General features: G+C 39.5%; 1 protein-coding gene across 4 annotated transcripts in view; it reads right to left on the reverse strand.

The window, feature by feature from the left end:
• MTFR1 (mitochondrial fission regulator 1) overlaps positions 1 to 11,896 on the reverse strand; it is a 66,226-nt gene extending 54,330 nt beyond the window's left edge. For 3 of the 4 annotated variants that reach the window (XM_082364837.1, XM_082364836.1, XM_082364834.1), the window contains exon 1: positions 11,777 to 11,896. The gene's annotated coding sequence lies outside the window, so the exon portion shown is untranslated. Of the gene's footprint in view, positions 1 to 11,680 lie in introns of all 4 variants that reach the window. The other variant, XM_082364835.1, reaches the window with a different exon arrangement.
• Positions 11,897 to 15,255: the final 3,359 nt, after the last annotated feature.

The raw sequence follows: 15,255 nt of genomic DNA on the forward strand, positions 1-15,255 counted from the left end.
GGTTGGGACTAGAACTTCGGTGAGACATATATTTTAATATTACCAAGATCTATAATTGCCTATAAGACTGAATATTCTGACAGGTAACGGGAATAAAAAGTGCAAAGGACCAAAAATAAGCTGGAGATGACTGACAAAAAACTGGTCAGAGAAAAAGGATGGTTTTATGTAATTGGAAAACCTATCACTTTTTTAAAACTTGAGATATAACTTACACAGGCAAGTGCACAAATTTTCAGTATGTCCAGCTTGATGAATTTTTATATATGTATAAACCTGTGGAACCTCCATCCAGATCAAGAATGTGAAACATTTGAAGAACCCCAAGAGCTCCCTTGGGCCTCTACCCAGTCGATATCCATGCCTCACCTATCTAACTACCACTCTAATTTTTACAGCCTATCACTTTTGCAAGCTGTATGTACTCTTCTGTGTCTGACATCTGTCACTCAACATTGTCTGTGACATTTATGCATATAATTTGTGAATCACAATTCTTTTTCACAGTATTGCACAGTATGTGCAGTATTTTGTTGTGGTACTATACCACAATTTACTTGCCCAGTTTACTGGGGGCTTTTTTGTTTGTTTTTTTTGTTTTACTTTATTGGAGTACAGTTGATGTACAATGTTGTGTTACCCAACTTACTGTTCATGAACATTTGGATTGTTTCCATTTTTTAGCTACCATAAAGTTGCTGAAACAATTCATACACATAACATAGCAAGGTACACATAAGAACTAATTTCTCGGACTTCCCTGGTGGTGCACCGGTTAAGAATCCACCTGCCAATGCAGGGGACACAGGTTCGAGCCCTGGTCCGGGAAGATCCCACAGGCAGAGCAACTAAGCCCGTGCGCCACAACTACTGAGCCCATGAGCCACAACTACTGAAGCCCACGCTCCTAGAGCCTGTGCTCCGCAACAATAGAAGCCACCGCAATGAGAAGCCCGCACACCGCAACGAAGAGTAGCCCCCGCTCACCACAACTAGAGAAAGTCCACGCACAGCAATGAAGACCCAGCACAGCCAAAAATTAATTAATTAATTAAAAAAAGAAGAAGAACTAATTTCTCTTGGGACCTCCTTGGCGGTCCAGTGGTTAAGACTCCACGCTTCCACTGTAGGGGGCGTGGGTTCCATCCCTGGTCGGGGAACTAAGATCCCACATGCTGCGCGGCACAGCCAAAAATGAAAAAAGAACTAATTTCTCGAGTCTATACCCAGAAGTAAAACTGCTAGATCATAAGATTATATATATAGATATATCTATACATATCTATATTATATAGATAGATTATATAGATTATATAGATATATAGATTATCTATCTATAGATAATCTGCAGCAGAACTGCAGATATATACAAAGGAATTCCAGAAACATAAAATATATATATAGATTATATATGTATATATATAAACATATATAATCTATATATATATATATTTTACGTTTATATATAATAATATATAATATAATATATTATATATTATATAATATAATTATATATTATATATAATTATATATAATATATATAATTATATTATATATTATATGTGGAAAGAACCCAGTAGACAACATATATTATATATTATAATATATTAATATATTATATAGTATATTAATTTATATATTATAATATATAATATATATTATAATATATTATACATATATACAATATATTATACATATATATTGTATATATGTAATATATATTACATATATGTAGTATATATGTAATATATATGTAATATATACATATATACAATATATGTATACATACATATTGTATATATTGTACATATATACAATATATATTGTACACATATAAATATATAACATATATATTATATATATGGAAAGATACCCAGTAGACAATATATATTATATAATATATATAATATATTATATATGTAATATATTATATATTATATGTAATATATATTATTTTATTATATAATATATATTATATATTATATTTATATAATACATATATTTTATGTTTATATATAAACATAAAATATATATATAGATTATATCTATATATATTATATCTATCTATATATAGATTATATAGATAAATCTTTTAAAAATCTGTAGAAACTAACAATTTTCTGAAGTGGTTGTACCAATTACACTCCCGTAAGCAGGTATATACAAGAGCTCTAGTTGGTCTATAATTCTTGGTATTGTCAACAGTGAATACTTGGTATTGTCAGTCTTTTTAATTTTAGCAATTTTAGTAGCTTCTCCACAGGTTTTAGGGACATTTTGATACTTTCCATTAAGAAGTGTCTTTCGCTCGTTTTTTTTTTTTTTTTTTTTAAGATTTCTTTTGATGTGGACCAGTTTTAAAGTCTTTAATGAATCTGTTACAATACCGCTTCTGTTTTATGTTTTGGTTTTTTGGCCTTGAGGCATGTGGGATCTTAGCTACCCGAGCAGGGATGGAAACCGCATCCCCTGCACTGGAAGGCGAAGTCTTAACCAGTGGACCACCAGGGAAGTCCCTTTCGCTCGTTTTTTAAGTGAATAGTTTTTTTTTTAATTATTTTTAAAAATTATTCTTGCCAGGAAGGAGTCTGCGCTAGAGATAAAGATTAGGAAGCACTGGCTTAGAAAATGGAGATGCAACCTAAGACGAATGGGCTAACTCCTACAGAGTAAGAAATGAAGCCAGAATAGAAGCCTCAAGAAATACTTGCGCATCAAGCAGAGAAAACAAGAGTCACCGGGAAAAAAATGATCAAAGAGGTAATAGAAAAATGAGAGAGGTATTGCCACCAAAAAAACAAACAAAAAAACCCGGAAATTTCAATAAGGGGAATGGTTCTTGTTACTGATAAACAGAAAACACAGAGGAGAGGTCACATAGTCGGTGGCCTGCTAGTTACCCTTTCCTCCGAACTTCTCCACTGTGCTCTCTGGAACCCTGTTTGAAGGTAAGCATCCCCTCCCTCGCTGAACTGAAATTTGGCTGTCCCTTTAGAATGCTGCTTCAAAGCCTTCTCAAAGGGTCCTGTGCTTGCTTGTTCTCTCCCACTTTGTATCAAGGCTCTTTCCAATCAATAACTGCTCTAAGCTCTTTGAAAAACCCTCCCTCAAAGGCAAAACTAAAGTGACAACAAAACAGAGCAGTGGTCACCAGGGTTATTAACTACAGCAAAGCACAAGGGAGGTTTTGGAAAAATGGAAGTAGTCTACATCTTGATTGTGGTGGTGGTTACATGACTGTGTTCAAAGAAATGCCTGCCAAAAGGGGTGAATTTTGCTGTATGTAAATTATACCTTCATTTAAAAAAAAAAAAAAAGCTCTCCTTAGGAAGCACTGCTTTACCACCCTCTGTCCCTCATTAGGGTTGACTTAAGGACACTTGAATCATTCCCTATCGCTCAGCTATGACTTTCAACTGAGTCTTCTTCTCTACTCCAAGTCCTTTCCTAAATGGAATTCTGCACTTCGGCCTCATAAGCACTAGTACACCAATAAACATATATTCTTGCTGGTGCTAGGTGATCATAATATTCACAGAGATGACGCATCCAACAGAGCACTGTTTGAGTCTATTTACATAAAGATCTAAAACAGGTAAAAGTGAAAGCTATCTCATCATAGATTATGAATTCTTTTTAAAATTTAAACTTAGTTTTTTTTGTTTTGTTTTGTTTTGTTTTTAATTGTTGGAGACAGAGGTGGTCACTGGTAGGAGGCCTGAGAGGGATTTCTGAGGATGCTGCAGTGTTCTATTTCTTGACATAGACAGATACTTGCACGTGTTTACTCTGTGAAAGCTTACCAAGATACTCTTCTTAATGTAAGTTATGCTTCAAATAAAAGTTTTAAAAACACACAGAGCCTTTGACCAAGTTATGCAACTTTCAGGAATTTCTTTTGCAGAAATGAAAGCATTATACATAAAGAATATATATAAAGATATTTTCTGCAGTGCTTTTTCTACTCACAAAACTAGGATCAACTTTAAATGTTCACCAATAAAACACCTGTTAAATAAATTACTGTATATGCATATTACAAACTTTATGCATCTATTAAAAGTGACTTACAGGGCTTCCCTGGTGGCGCAGTGGTTGAGAATCTGCCTGCCAATGCAGGGGACACGGGTTCGAGCCCTGGTATGGAAAGATCCCACGTGCCGCGGCGTGACTAGGCCCGTGAGCCACAATTGCTGAGCCTGCGAGTCTGGAGCCTGTGCTCCGCAACAAGAGAGGCCGCGAATAGTGAGAGGCCTGCGCACCGCGATGAAGAGTGGCCCCCACTTGCCGCAACTAGAGAAAGCCCTCGCACAGAAACGAAGACCCAACACAGCCATAAATCAATAAAAAAAAAAAAAAAAAAAAAAAAAGTGACTTACAGTCTATGTAATGACTTGATGGTATATATATGATACAGGAAGAGTAATATACTAAGTATGATTTCATTTCTGTAAAACAAAGAAAAAATCTTCGACCTTTTCATTTATGAAAAGATATACATCAAACTCTTGAAACTGGCCAGAGTGGGCAGAAGTAAATTTTTCTTTGTATGGTTTGTACTGTTTAGACAATGCTACAAAAATACATGTTTTAATTTTCATTTAAAAACAAAATCTAGGGACTTCCCTGGTGGTCAACTGGGTAAGACTCCACACTCCCAATGCTGGGGGCCCGGGTTCGATCCCGGGTCCGATCTCGGGTAGGGGAACTAGATCCCGCATGCATGCTGCAACTGACAGTCCGCATGCCGCCACAACTAAGAAGGCCACATGCCGCAACTAAGACCTGGCGCAGCCAAAAAAAAAAAAAAAAAAATCAAAGTTACAAAAACCAAATATCTCACCTTGCAGCTTTCACTCAGACACTCCTTGGACCATACTGAGACCTTCAGTCTCCTCCCCTGCACTTTCCGTCGACCTAATCAATCCCTTCCCACTTTCACTTTCTTCTACCTCATGAAGCCCCAAATCACTTGAACCACTGCTTTGTTAGTATTTTCAACTCCTTTTTCTACTGTTTTGTTTATTCTACAAGCCAGAACTTGATGAGTCCACAAGCCTACACTTCCTACAATTGGGCTGTAGAAAAATGACTATATCTCACATTTTGATGTTGCTACAAATGTACTACCTCTGGTCTCAACTGGGCCTTCACTGCTGCCTAGCATTCAGGAAAATCTTATTTTCTGCTCTTCCCACTCTTCCATTCTCCAGAGCAGCTATTTCAAGCATTCTCCATGCTACTCAAATCTCTCTAACCCTTGCTCCATCATTTCTCGGCAGATGACCCGGCTTACTACTTTAAATAATAGAGAAGTCTTCTGACAGAAAATCCCTCAACATCCTGCCACGCCACATGCCATACACACAGCATCTCTGCATCCACACCTATTCTGTCTCTCTAAGTCTGTCCCCCATTCTCTCCTGTCCCTCCTTCCAACTAAGTGCTCAGGATTATACCCCCCACCCCCAACCCACAGGTCTCATTACATCAGCTCCACCCTGTATTACATGGATTCTCTTTCCTCTCCCCTGTTAAATTCAATCACATGCTACCTTCTGGTTTCTCCCATCTTCTTTTAAACCAAAGAAATCTGAAACTGAGCTCCTTAACTTTCCTCCTAAATCTGTTGCTTATATGTTCCCTGCCTCAGAAAATGGCACACCTAGTCAGTTATTCCTTCTTTCTCTTTCATTTTCTACAATCAAGTTCTATTTTCCCTCCTAAATATATCAGATTCCATTTCCATTGCCCATATTGCTCTTCTAAGTCTATACTATTGTAAAAATCTATTAACTAGACTATTTGCACCACCCTCTCCCCTGATTTTGCTATCCCTTTCTATCCATTCTCAATACCAAAGTAGGTCCTTTATGATTTGGTCATAAAGAGGGTTTTCCTGAGCAACCAGGATTAGGGCCCTCCTGTATGTATTCTCTTACATAGTGTATTAAAACAATGTACCTAAACTGCTTACCTCCTCTACTGCACTTCAATCACCGTAAGTGCAAAGACTATCTTATTCATCACAGTGACCCCAGCATGTAGCACAACATATAGGATATAACAGTTGCTCAGTTAATATGTGAATATTAAATGAAAGGCATCTAAGCCCCAAGCCAGTGCCTTTTCTATACTGTCTCAATTTCAAACAGATATCTTAAGAGGACTTTTACTTCTATTTATAGGTGAACTAGGTAATTTCAGACAAACCCTCCTCTCACTGAGGACAAGTAAACTAGGGGACAAAATTTTTAAAATCAACTATTTGAAAGCATCAGAGAACTATTAAGGCAGAGAAGTATAACCAGGCCAAGAGCTGGTTCTTTGAAAAGACTAATAAAAAGAATTGACCTCTAATGAGATTTACTGCGGAGAGAGAGAAAAGGCACTTTGCCAGTTTCAGGAATGAAAAAGGGGACATCACTATAGATCTTAAAGGCATGAAGAAAATCATAAAAGGCAAAACAAACCTGTAGTCTAAGAAGTTACAATGGTGGTTACCTTTGGATGGGGTGGGTAAGAGTTGGAAGGGAGTATAAAGGAGCTCTCTGGAGGGCAGACAACTTTCTATTTCTTAAACTGGGTGGTCTCTGCATGGATATTTGCTTTGTGATCATTTATTGAGCTGTATACTTATGTCTGTGCATCTTTCTGCGTTACACTTTGTGTATGTTATACCTCACAAGAAAAAAGGTTTAAAGAAGATAGCTAAGAATCAGGCTGCACTTTGTTTTCTAGGTTCTTTATGTATGTATATGTGTGTGTGTTTGTAAAATTTAACTTCTAGGATTATATGATGACGGTATAGGCCTATAGTCGAGTCTACTCTAGCGTAGACCAGACATATAGAAATATCGTGGTGGGGTAGCTGGCAAGGCAGGAGAAGAGAAAACCAAGAGTAAAGGAGAAACAGGTAAACTGTGAAAACAGACTTTCTTTTCCCGCCACAAATATTATGAAACTATGTGTGTGCAGGTAGACCAATTAAAGTGTATAGCAGTCAAATCAAAGATAATACAACATAATATTGTTTCAACTAATGCAGTGTATGTTTTTGAGATACTTATAATAAAAAAAGTTATTAGCAATAGTTTCACAATAAACCTGTTAGCAGTGATACCAAAGTTGTCATTAAACTTAAAATTCCAAAAACTTTAAAAGCTACAACAGTACGTGAGGCTTATTTTTATAAGGTCTTTTGGAACTATTCAAGGAAATGGTCATTTAATTATCTTTACAATATAACAGAAGAGTGTGACCATTTCATTCTGGGGTCGGAGGAGTCTAAAAAGATTAATAGAACATTCTTAGTTATTTGGTTGGCTAAATTATTGGAATAAGGTTTCCTGTTCTCAGAAAACTAAGAGATCAGGTAAACCACATTAGTGCATCCCAAACGACAGTCTATAATCTGGCTGCAAACAATGATGCAAAAGAAAAATAAGGACCATGACGTAAAAAACAAAACCAAAAACTTATTCAATTTAAAGTTACTGTCCTTTATTTTGAGAATATGTTCTTCTTACGTTTTTGGTATGAAAATGTTTTTTCTTTTAGGATGTGGGGACAGTAGATGAATGTTATTTTTGATTTTTTTATTTTAATGCTTACTTATAATAAAAAGTTGTCAAAGCCCTACCCTACTTTCTGGAAATTAAACTTGAAATTCAAGTCTAGTGACCACTGCTATACTTCAAGTCAGTCTGGGCTGAGACTTTAAGTCAGAACACTTACCACACTATAAAACAATGACATAGTACTCAACCTATGGGTACAATTTACTGGCAATATTCTGAATTAATATTCCATACTATTCATGCAAATTAAGTACACTGCTACATTCCCAGTACCTAGCACAGAGTCTGACATATAAGTTTAACTTTTTTCAGTCCATAAATGAATAAATCTCATGACCTGTACTACCTCTCTCAAAAACAACAAAAAAAATCTGTTTAGATAAGAAACCTAAGAACATAATCTACTTAAAACTTGATGAAAATTCTTTCAAGTTAATGGGCTATAGATATGAAACTAAACTTCTAAAGGACATTTTCTGTAACATTTTTAGAAGTTAACTTTCTCTCCGTATGCTATAAAAGAGGTTAGAGGTAGCTTTATATTTCCATTTGAACTAAAGATGTGCCATTTTCATGTGAGGATCTCTGACATATAACCCTCCTGTGAATGAGATAGGAATTTCCTTAAAGTGTTATTTTAAGTATTCCCATGCAAATGAATTAAGTATTCTGGCATCAATTTTAAAACAATCTTTCGAAAAGACTGCTCAAATATCTTAAGTGGTCCTGGACATCAGTAGAAAAAAACACTCACACTACTTGGAAGTCAATAATATTTTTCACTAACTAAAAGTGCTTCCGTGGGCCAAGCAAATTGATGAAAATTCACTATAAACGTGATTTTTATAAGTTGTGTAATAATTACTGTCCCCTACATATTATGTGTATAAAAAATTCCCTCTAGTTGCAGCGAGTGGGCTTCTCATTGTGGTGGCTTCTCTTGTTGGGAGCACGGGCTCTAGAGCGCAGGCTCAGTAGTTGTGGCATGCGGGCTCAGTAGTTGTGGCTCGTGGGCTCTAGAGCGCAGGCTCAGTAGTTGTGGCGCACGGGCTTAGTTGCTCCGCAGCATGTGGGATCTTCCCGGACCAGGGATCGAACTGGTGTCCGCTCCATTGGCAGGCGGATTCTTAACCACTGCACCACCAGAGAAATTTCTAAAAATCTTATATTTGTATTTGTATGGAAATATGTATGGAAATATGTTAATATAAATGTTTCAGACATTACATGAAAAAAAAAAAAATTCCCTCATGGAAAAATTCAGTAAATTATACCTTCATAAGTAAAGGTGTTTACTTTTTCTCAAGTTTTAACAATACTTTTTTTTTAAATTGAAGTATAGTTAATTTACAATGTTGTGTTAGTTTCAAGAAAGATGTTTAGTTTTTAAAAGCTAGTAAGGGTAGTTACTGAAGTATTAGTTGTAAAAGAGAAACTCTAGAGGCAAACTAAATGTCCATCAATAAGGAAATAGTTAAATTCAACATACCCATTCTAAGTTTATGGCCATTAAAACAAAAAGCTATACATGAAAGGATTTCATGATAAAAATCTAAATGACTAACACATATGTGATTCTGTTTTTAAAAAATAAAACAAAGCATAGAAATAGTGGTGAAATAGATATTTTATGTACACATGTACACAGAAGAAAAGATTTGAAAAGATACCAAATCTTAACATTGCTTGTGTCTGAGGCTTGGTGATGGAATTCTCTACCTTTTCTTTATATTTATGCACTTCTGTATCATTACATGGTGAGATTACAGTATCACTTTTTGTTTATCTAATTTGTGTAAGTTGTATCAACAGTAAATAAACATAAAAGAACAGATGAACAGCTGAGTAGTTAACATTTCAAAAAGCAGCTATATATTAATAACACTCATCACCAAGGCTGCCCAAGAAAACAAAGGGGTAGAAACCGAAGTTTATCAGCACTTCAGAACCTGCTGCACCACTGTACCACACTGTCTCTTCCCCCTTTTTTTTTTTAATTTGTCTGCACCATGCGGCATGTGGGATCTTAGTTCCCCGACCAGGGATGGAAACCCTGTACCCTGCATTGGGAGTGCAGAGTCTAAACCACTGGACCGCCAGCGGAGTCCCTCTTCCTCTCCTTCAGAGTATTTTTTTTTTCTCCACTCCTTTCCTTATATCCATACATTCACCAGTTACCAACTTCTATTTCCACCAGGTTAATTCACTAATTGCTTCACATCTCAGGTGAAGCCATTTTTGACAGAGCCAGCTCACTATCTTCTTATGAGACTGTGATCATGTCACTTCTTTGCTCAAATTCAAACTCCTTAAACTTGGCACTCAAGTTCCTCCATGCGTGAGTCTAACCTTACTTCTAGACTTTTGAACTACTCCCCTACAGTAGGAATCCTAAACTCCAGTTTAACAGGTCTTCTCTGCTGTCCTCCGAACAAGCCCAGCTGTCTCTTTCTAGTCCTTACTCCTCTAAAACTACTTGAAGATGAAGATGCTCTCTAAGAAGTAATATAAGATAGAAAAGATGAGGGATACAGATTAAAGTATCCAGTATACATTGCCAGTATATGCTAAGTGCCGAAAGAGGTAGAGATTATTCATTGATACATAATTTTTTCCCTTTTCCCTTCCTCTTTAACTGGACATATTCTATAAAATAAATGTTTTAAATTCTATTTACTGAACTACACTTATATACTTTGCTCATAACTTTAAATTCAATTGTATTAACCTTTTATTGTTTCAAAGAAACAAAAATACCTATCTTACTACTGTACGCATAAATACCCAGGGTTTTTTTTTTTTCTCCCCCCATTATGGATTTGTAGCTCAACAGAATTTCCCACAGCAGTTAATTTACTCCACAATTCTTAGGACATTCAATTATGGTTAAAAGAGCAAGAACTTTGCAGTGACCAGGGTCAGCATCCTAAATTACAGCCCCCTGCCACTTACATCAGTGTGATTGCAGGCAAATTGCTTAACCTCTCTAAGCCTCTTTTCCCCTCACCTGTAAAATGGGATAATACCTACTTCACACAGCTGTTGTAAAAGTTAAATGAAGAGGTGGAAACAATTTCACAGCGCTTCATACATACCAAAAACTCGGTAAATATAAATTATCAATACAAAAAAGATTTTAATAAATAATCAATACATAATGCTACTCAAAAGCAGTAAAGCTACGACAAAACTAGATTATTTGGCACCTTTGTTTTCACTGATTCTGAAAAGCTGAGCACCAGGTAATGAAGTCAGAGAACTGCCCACATTCTTGCAGCGCAAACTAAATTAACGCTGTCTACGCCTTCAAGTGTGCCTCATTTTACTCAACCTCTCTAGAAAGCAAATGACTGGAAAAGAAGTATGATTACTGATCATGAGAAATATGTAAAAGAGGTGAAAAGATATGTCTGGGATACACTTCAAAATAACCCGGGGAGAGGGAGCAAGCCCTGGCCATTTAATGATACTTGTTGAATTGGTGAAATTGAGTGATGGGCACACCGAGTTCTTTACACTATTCTCTCGACCTCTGTAGAATTTGCAGATTTCCATAATAAAATGTGTTTTTAAATGTCCAAAGGTCGATTTTTTTTCCCCCTTGGGGCTTAATGCAAATCCTGGTCCTGGTCCGTAAGACACTGGGAAAGTCCTGGGCGGCGGAAAGTGAAACAGTAATGCCGGCCAGCGGAGGCTGGTTAACCCTCCCCGGCCGCCCGGGAGGCGTGCTCCTCCCTCCGAATCCCCGAGGCCTGGCCGGGAGATGCGCCCGCCAAGTCCGGCCGCCGGTCCCGGGAAAGAGCAACACCCACGGGAACCGCAGCCAAGGGCCTCCCAGACGGCCGGCGGGCCAACTGCGGGCTCCGGACGACCGACCGAAGCCCGGGGGCGGGGGGAGGGGGGCGGTGAATGCCAGCCTTCGGGGCAAGTCGGCCAAATTCCCTCTGCTCCGCCAGAGCTCCAGCCCCACCCGGGTCCTCAGCCACCCCGGCTGCCCCAGAGCCTCTCCGCCTCCCTCCAGCCGCGGCGCAGACACCCAACCGGCCCGCGGAGCCCACCGGCCTCCCCGCAAGCCCGAGCCCGGCTCCCTCAGCGCCTACCCTGACTGTCACCAGGGTTTCCCACCGCCGTCTGGCCCGGGGGCGCCTCCTCAACCCCACGCCAACCGCTTTCCAGAGTCGCTAGCCCCACTTTACCTCGGCCGCGCAGCAGCCAGGAGCTCCTTGCAGCAACTCCGGCTTCCAGCTTGGCTGACTCGCGGCGTTGCTGCCAATCACCCGATCTCCGCCCCAAGCCCGGGCCAGGCTGACCAATCAGCGGTTTCCTCCGGCCCTGAGGCGGGCACTGAGAGCGGGAGCGGAAAGCCAGATGACCGCCGGAAGCGCCTGGCGCGGCCTTTCGCAGTGTGCGCACGCGCGGGGCTCGGCGGGGGCGTGCGCTCGCTCGTGGACCTCGCTTTCGGTCTTCACTTCCCTGCCCTGGGAAGTGCCTTGTAAACCTCAAGCTCTAGGCGTGTAGGGAGAACCACATGATAAATGTAGCCGCAAGTGTGCATTACCTTGAAAGAAGCTGTGAATCTTAAGCCCTTGTTAAGCTAACCAGTGTGGAGCTCTTTCATCCCGCGCTGTAGGGACTTGTGCTCACCCGGCTTATCTTCTGCTGCCTTTTACAGACTTCGTATCCCCGGTGTGTTTGTCTTTAGGGAGAGTGAGGGTGTGGGGTTGTACAAAGTGCCTGATGGATGAGGATTTTACTTTACTGAGTCTTCAGTTCCAGCATCTGTTTAGTCTGATCCATTGCGACACATGGTTTTTAATAGCTGAATATCCTAGGACACTCTGGATTGCAAATCATTGTCATGAAAATATGATCATTACATTTATAGCTAACAATATAGTAAGCATGGTAACGTGTGTAGTACTGATAAAAGATTCACAGGTAGAATGAGAAACCTATTTCTGTATGGCCTTTCAAGGGGCTGTTGCTGATTGGCTTGATTAGCTGCATCTCTTACCCTCCCATTGTAATTGATCCCAGAGGTCAGTCTGCAGACAGTGGAGCGCCGATGTTCTTATCCTGGGACCCGCAGTCTCTCCCTGGCGAGGGCTTCCCTCCTTCAGCAAGAGCATTAATTCATTTACTCAACAAGGGCTTGTTGGGGCCCACTATGACAGTACAAAGATTTTAAAAAGCTTTGAACCACGCCCTCAGTGAGCCTACAGGCTAACAACAAACAACTTATATAACCAAATGTTATAATGGAGGGGCCTGGGAGACCTGCCTAAGCCTGCCCCGGGTTCTCAGCACGTCCGGAAGGAGTTAATGCTTGGGCTGGGATGAAAGCAGCATCTCCTGAGCTAAAGGGGCGGGGCAAAGCATGGCGGCATTTCTGACAAAGTTCACCTGTTTCTCCTGAGATCTTTCCAGGGTGGAGCTATGCTAAGCTAATGAAGCCTCTGCCCGGGCCCCATGACCTGCAACAGGTCTTTCCAAGACCCAAGGTGGGCCCCTAGGACCGATTTCACCTTATCACATGTAGCTTTCGACTCTTTTTCAAAGGAAGATGTCTTAAAGCTCTCCTCAACGGGGATTGGTTAAGGCTTTTTTCCGTTCCAATTTCCTTTCCTTCACATTTCCCTTCATCCTAGGTACCCTGGAGTGGCCGTGGGCATTTGGGGAACCTGGGTGAGGGAAAAAGAGTTGAGATGAATTTGAGCCACTTCCCTAAGTTATTGCTGACTCTCCCGGTGTTGGAATGGCTTCCAGGAATACTCCTAGCCGTGCTTTATTCCATCTCACAAATGGATGTGTCCCGTGGCACCTAGCACTAGAAGTATTTAGCTGGTGGAAGAGAAAGAGAGTTTGAAATGTGCTCAGCCAGAAGCTAACCTAGGGGGAAATCTTCCAGTCATCACACTTTTGAAATTATAAGTAGGATGCTTTACTTTTTGTTTTTAATCAACTTTATTTTGGAATAACTTTAGATTTACAGAAAAGTTTGCAAAGATAGTACAAAAAGTTCCTGTGTACTCCTCACCCAGTTTCCCCTAATGCTAACGTCTTACATTATCATAATACATTTATAAAACTAAGGAGCCAACACTGGTACAAATTCCAGACTTAACTCAGTTTTTACTAATTCTTTTTCTGTTCCAGAATTCAATCCAAGGTGCCACATTGCATTTAGTCATCATGTCTTTTTAGACTGCTCTGGTCTGTCAGAGTTTCTCAGTCTTTCCTTGTTTTTCATAACCTTGATGTGACCACGACAGTCTTGAGGAGTCTGGTCAGGTATTTTGTATAGTGTTCCTCAATTTGAATTTGTCGGATGTTTTTTCTCATGATTAGACTGGGATTATAAATTTTGGGGAAAATACCGTATGGGTGGAATGCCCTTCTCAGCACATCATATCAGGGGTACATGACGACTTAATTACTGCTGATGTTAACCCCCATCACCTGGACCATGGTAGTGTTGGCTAGTTTCTCCACTGTAAAGTGGCATTTTTCCCCTCCTTCCATAGTCTCTGGAAGCAAGTCATTAAATCCAACCCACACTGAAGGAGAGTAAGAGATTAAGCTTCACCCCCTGGAGTAGAATATCTATACAAATTATTTGGAATTCTTCTGTAAAGAAGATTCGTCTCTCTCCCCAACCCCCATTTATTTATTTGTATTCAATAATTTATTTATAAATATGCATGTATATTTATTTTATACTTCATTTTATATTCTATATATGATTTTTATTTTGCTGCTCAAATTGTTCTAGCTTGACCATTGGAAGCTCTCTTAGGTTGGCTCATGTGTCGTTTTTGCTTTTTTTAATTTAATTTAATTAATTAATTTATTTATTGCTGCGCTGTGCGTCATGTGGGATCTTAGTTCCCCGACCAGGAATCGAACTGCTTCTGCATTGGGAGTGCGGAGTCTTAACCACTGGACTGCCAGGGAAGTCCCTCCTTTTTTGCTTTTTGATCATCATTTTTTTTTTGAACTACAAGAGGCTGCAGGCTGACCTTGTACTTTTCCTGCCCCAGCATTAGAGTCAGCCATTTCTCCATTTTTTCAAGGAGTCCTGGAATGGTATTTAGAAATCAAAATCTAGATACTGGGTGTACTAGTTGCTCCTGGGATATCATTGAATCTAACCTCTCCTGGTACACATATATTACCGCCTTGTTTTTTAATTCTTTGTTTACATCCCTGTGATAGGCAGCCTCTAATATGGCCCCCAAAGATCTCTGCCTGGTATTCATTCTCTTGTGTAATTTCCTCTCCTCTAGGGTGGATTGTACCTAGTGACTCCCTTCTAATGAATAGACTAAAGCAAGAAAGATGGGACGTCATTTCCAAGATTAGGTTACAAAAAGATTGTAGCTTCCATCTTGCTTGCTCTCTCCTGGTCTCTCCTTCACTCACTCAGAGAAGCCATCCACCATGATGTGAACTGTCCTATGGAGAGGTTCACATGGCAAAAAACTGAGGGAGGCCTCTGACCATCTGTACATCAGCCTATAAGAAACTGAATCCTGCTAACAGCCATATGAGTGAACTTGGAAAAAGATTCTCTCCCACTTGAGCCTGGAAATGATTGCAGCCCCACTGACACCTTAATTGCAGCTTTGAGAGAGACGCTGAGCCAGAAACATCCAGCTAAGCCACACATGGATTC

The sequence above is a fragment of the Balaenoptera borealis genome (assembly GCF_965194805.1).
Source record: "Balaenoptera borealis genome assembly, chromosome: 17".
Classification (NCBI taxonomy): domain Eukaryota; kingdom Metazoa; phylum Chordata; class Mammalia; order Artiodactyla; family Balaenopteridae; genus Balaenoptera; species Balaenoptera borealis.